Raw genomic sequence first — 6,000 nt, 5'->3', positions numbered from 1 at the left:
TGGAAATATGATTTTAGGTTTGAGAGGAGGGATTTGAAGTAGAGTTACAAATTTGAGACGCACCAACATAGAGATGATTTTCAAAGCTTTGGAAATAGATCAAACCACCTAGGAGAGAGCTTAGAACACAGCTTGTCAATCGTCACCGCTCATTAGAATTGGTATTTATCATTTCACATTTCACCTTTAAACTGCTTCACACTTGCTGTTTCCCACTCGAAAATCTAAAACTTTGTGACAGTATACTTTCGCTTTGCTTGCTCCCTCGTCTTTTGTGCCACTGTTGTCTCATCTTTTACATTAATCATAAACTCCAGCTTAAAATTTTATCATTTTTGTTCTAAAGGGTCAGATGTCCTTAGAAGGGGAAAACCCATATTCTTTTATATTTACACATTTACCATGTTATGTGCTTCTCACTCCTTTCTGTAGACCCAAGTTTCCACATAGTTTCATTTCTCTTCAATCTGAAGCATTTAGCCTTTTTTTCTTTTTTGATACAGTTTTGCTGGCTACATATTCTCTCATCTTTCATTTATCTGAAAAACTCTTTATTCCACCTTCATTTTTTTAAAAAATCAGTATATATAAAATACAGAGCAGAGACATTTGCTTTTTCTCTGACTTTCATGTTGTTTGGTCTCCATTGTCTTGGGTTTTGTCATTGTTTGGGGGCTTCCCTATGGCTCAGACTGTAAAGAATTCACCTGCAATGCAGGAGACACAGGTTACATCCCTAGGTCAGGAAGATCCCCTGGAGGAAGGCAAAGCAACCCACTCCAGTATTCTTGCCTGGAGCTTCTCAGGGACAGAGGAGCCTGGAGGGCTACAGTCCCTGTGGGTCACAAAGAGTCGGACACGACTGAGCTACTTTCACTCCATTGGTTTTGACAGGGAGTCCAGTCACCATTCATATCATCATTCTCCTCTGGAATGTGACGTCTTTTTCTGGCTCCTTTCAGCATTATCTCTTTATCTTTGGATTTCAGCAGCTTGATCGTCATGTGCCTAAGTGTGGTTTGTTTTGTGTTTATTCTGCTGGGGACCACTGAGTTTCTTGAATAGTTTTAAAAATCAAATTTGTGGAATTGAGGCCAATACTTATTCAAATACTTATTATACTACATGTTCTTTCTTTTCTTAGACTCCAATCACATGGTTTGATAGGCCGCCAAGGCTGTGTTCATTTCACCTCAGTCTTTTTTCTCGATGTTCTCCAGATTGAATGTTTTTTATTGACATTCAGTTTCACAGACTTCCTGTTCTACCCTCTTCTATCTGCTATTAAATCCACCCAGTGAAATTTTCATTGCAATTATTATATTTTTTAGTTCTAGATTTTTCAAAAATTTCCAGGGGAAGAATACTGGAGTGGGTTGCCATTTCCTTCTCCAGGGAAGCTTCCCAAACCAGGGGTCAAACCTGCAACTCCCATGTCTCCTGCATTGCAGGTGGATTCTTTATTGCTGAGTCATCAAGGAAGCCCCCAGAAAGAGAGTTGGAAGGTATAGAAAAGAAAGGAAATAAGATCTTGTGAAAAAGAGGAGAGATTTGCTGTTAACAAATCCATGATAAAAAGGGGGAAGAAGAGAAGATAGGTTCATATGAAGTCGACTTTTAGGTTCTATCCTGAGATTTCAGAACTCTGTTCAGTAGATTTTTATTTCTCTGTGAAACAGGAAGCATATTGTCAACTGGAAATTAAGAGCAGCAAATTAACTGGAAATTAAGACGGAAGATGGGAGTGAGCAGTTGTCTTCAAAAGTAGGAAAGTTTCTTTATTAAGGAAATAAGGAAGGTTTGTTACATGAAAACTATTTTCATGATTTTCTCACCATATTAGGTGACATGGACGGAGTGAACTGGGAGTTTTGCAGACAGGTAGAGAGAAGGCCCAGACTTGAGTGCACTGATATCCAGTACAGTGATGAAAATTAGGCTATGAATATGAGAGGCATTTGAGGTTGTGGAGATTGAGGAATTAAGATATTAAGGTATCAGGTGGATAATAGTGTTTGGGAAGGTGAGGAATTTTAGGAGCCCAAAGGTAAACTGGATACAGAGAAAGGACTTTGGAGAGAAGAGAGAAATTAGGAGATGTATCAAACAATATGTAGAAAAGAGTCCAGGTGATGACAGATAGTTGGGAAAGAAAGTGAGACTTTTAGAAGGATCAGAAATAAACAGGGATGAAACATGATAGAACAAGTTTTAAAGGTCCCTTAGAGGGTGAGAACTTAGTTCTAAAGTTATGGCCTGAATATTTAGCTCCTTCCAGCTCAAAAGCATTCTGGCAGAAAAATGATTTGTGAAAATTATGAGCCATTCTTCTGAAGGTCTCTGACACAGGCTTGGGCAAGCTGATGATGAACTCTACCTCAATGGCTGTATCTATTCTGCCCAAAGATTTTTTTTTTAACACATGTCATATATCTAGCTTTGAAGTTCCTCAGCTATCCCTAAACCAAGTTGATATAGTAAGTGTAATAAATGTACAGATGGAGATTTTGTTTTCAATTTAAAGGAGAAGTTAGTCTTATAACTATTTTAATCAATCAGCATGCATCTGAGTTTATTCAGGAGCAATGCAGCAACACATACCCAGAGCCCTTTTGAAATGAGATTATCACACTCAAATGTAATTTGTAAGTGTAGACTGAAGAGACTCTGTTCTCTTCTTATTATGGACCAGATAAAGTAATACTGAATAGGACAATATATGTTAGAACTTGAATTCAACGTGTCCAGCATAACTCCTTAAGCAAACAGCCCAGCCTCCTTCATGCTTGCAAGCTAAACAAGCAAACTGCAGCACGGTTTCAAATTTTAAAATCTCTTTATTACAAAAAGTAATACAATAAGATGGTCATCTCGTATACATTTGCCCTGAAGGTGAAGCCAATCACATTTATAATATGATAGATAGTGCTTGCATGTACTCTGACTTCTTGAAAATTTGTATCTTTATAGCTGTATTATTATTTTTTTGTGTCTTCTCGGCTGCTCTTAAGGTAGGACCTATTGTTACAAAGCCCAATAAAACCTTGTATACACCCTCAGTGTCTGACATATAGTAGGTACTCGGGAAGAATTTGTTGAGTGAATGGATGTAGACAATCAAAAAAAGACAACTAATGTGGTCTGGTAAGGAAATTAAAGCTGTAACCTCTTGAATCCAGGATCTATGACCATAATAGTTCAGTTTCTCCATCTGTTTCTCATGAAAAGTAAGAGTTAACATAACGCCATCAGTAAGAAAAATGATCAGACCTACTCATAGAACTAAGTTTTGAATAGCAATGCCCTGAGAAAGAGTCTTAATGCTTCTATGACAAAGAAAATAAAGAGAATTAACTGGCTTGCCAAAATGTGCCAAAGAGCTGACTAGATCAAAAGGTTGTACAAGTTCTCGCAGCATTTGTAGGAATACTGAGACACTTGATAGTGGATCTCTGTCCAAGTTAGTCCTGGCTTCTACAACAAAATGCAAAAGACGGGATGGCATATAAATGACAGAAATCTATTTCTCACAGACCTGAAGCCTGAAGGGCTGAGATTCAGGGGCCAATATGGTCATACTCTGGTGATGCACTCTCCTGGCTTGCGGACTGCAAACTCCTCATTGTATCCTTGTGTTTGTGCTCATTCGCTCAGTGGTGCTTGACTCTTTGCCACCCCGTGGACTGCTGCTCGTCCATGGGATTTCCCAGGCAAGAACACTGGAGGGGGCTGCCATTCGCTTCTCCAGGGACTTCCTGACTCAAAGATCGAAACCACATCTCCTGTATTGGCAGACAGATTCTTTTACCACTGTGCCACCTGGCAAGTCCATTACATGGCAGAAAGAGAGCAAGAGGGACCAACGTAATTTATGAAGACTCCACCCTCATGACCTACTCACCACTCATAGTGCACAACCCCCACCCCCACCAATACCATCATATCGGGGGTCGGTATTTCAACATGAATGGAGGGGAAGGGAACAGCAACATTCAGTTCATAATAGCCTCTACCAACACCAAACTGAGCATACTGTTTCTTGGCATACTCTAGGGTGACAAATAAAACGGATATCACAGTTGGCACTACCTGCACCATTGGACGTTTCTGGTTTAGGCCTCTCCTCATGGCTGCCACTTCGTATGACTGTATGTACTAACACTTTTCCAGTTAGTCCAATGGAAAACAAGAGTGGATAAATTGTACATCAGTTCAAGGAAGAGGAATTTGATATACAAACATATACTTTAAAAAGAAAAAATATGGTGAATTGGCAATATGTTCAATATGTAGAAATCACAGTAGCAGAAATCTTGAAGGACAACATCCAGATTTTGCCTCAAAAAAATAAAGTATACAACTAGATTGCTTAACAGTAGCAATGGTTATCGGAGAAGGCAATGGCACCCCACTCCAGTACTCTTGCCTGGAAAATCCCATGGATGGAGGAGCCTGTTAGGCTGCAGTCCATGGGGTCGCTAAGAGTCGGACACAACTGAGCGACTTCACTTTCTCTTTTCACTTTCATGCATTGGAGAAGGAAATGGCAATCCACTCCAGTGTTCTTCCCTGGAGAATCCCAGGGATGGGGGAGCCTGGTAGGCTGCCGTCTATGGGGTCGCACAGAGTTGGACACAACTGAAGTGACTTAGCATAGCATAGCATAGCAATGGTTATATACTTCCCGTGGTCTACCACCAATCTATGATCACTGAGCAATTCCCTGTATGGTCCTCTGCAGCCACATTACTTTGCACTGATTTATGTATTTCCCTGTGAACATTAAGATATTGTCATATACATAAGCCCTCTTTTTCTCAATATAGAAAAGATTTAAAAAGACACGCTTCCTCTTTTCTTATTTTCTCCTGTGTCTCTGCCTTTCCAGCTTTCTTTCCAATTTCCAATTTTGTCTGTATTTCATCTCCAAAAGGGATGTTATCTCAGTTCATACATCTCTATCCTTATTTACTACCCCCTCCTCAGCCTCACCCTTAGATCCCAGGCTCTCTCATAGTCTTAGAACTTGACTGAGTAAAGAGAAAAGTGTGCAGAAGGATCAGCAGGAGATAGTCTTGGGTAGAAGTTTACTTATTAAGGACTACCTCTTCTTCAGCGCATCTCTGGGAGAGAAGATAGAGACTTAGCCTTACAACAATGTCATTCACCCTGAGAGGCTGGGAAAGAATGTCAGTCCTTGGGACTGAAAAGCAAAGAGTCACATCTGATTTCAAAGGCTGAGATGTTGAGGACTCATTCTAGTTGTAGTCTGTAGCCAGAACTGGAAGCTCCCCGGACCCATTTACCTGCTGTGGCACCATAGGAATGCCTGGGGAATATGTGTACTTATTTAAAACCCGAAAGAGCTGGTAACTTCAGGAACCCTGTTCTGGGGAGGCTCAGAATTACATTAAATGAGCAAAACAATTGAAGAATTCTCATCTCTAACCCAGGACCTGGATCAAAATTCCCACTTTAATGGGCACACGTCACCCCAGGCCGCCAGGTTATTAAACTTGAATGCTGTGCCCTTCACCACATCACTGTGGAGTTTTCAGCAATGCCTGACATGGTGCCAGGTGGCCTGATCATCAGTGTCTCAACAGCATAGAGCCAGCGACAACTACTCTCAAAATAAGAGGACTATTGATGGACTGAGGTTTCCTGGATTTCTGCCGAACATAATCAAGTTCGATCTAGATCCCTGGGGAGAGCAAACACTGTGGAAGTTCTTGGAGGAATCCCAGGAAGGAAGGAGTCCACGAAGGAGGAAAGAACACTATTTGTGACAAACGGAGGGAGAAGTGACATTGAATGAGAAAGTTACAAGTGAAGAATTGCTGTTCTATGCCTGTGCTGAAGTTGCCACTGCCCTGCCCACAGACCCTGGCTGACCCTGAGGTGACATACAGACAATTCCCACAGGAGGAAGCCTTGGGCAGCTCTCTCTGGAAGAGCAGAGGTTGTTCAGTCAATGCACAGAGCAGCCCAGAGGCATGT

The sequence above is a fragment of the Bos mutus genome, chromosome 2, assembly GCF_027580195.1.
Source record: "Bos mutus isolate GX-2022 chromosome 2, NWIPB_WYAK_1.1, whole genome shotgun sequence".
Classification (NCBI taxonomy): Eukaryota; Metazoa; Chordata; class Mammalia; order Artiodactyla; family Bovidae; genus Bos; species Bos mutus.
The sequence above is the reverse complement of the archived record's forward strand: the minus strand, read 5'-3'. Positions refer to the sequence as shown.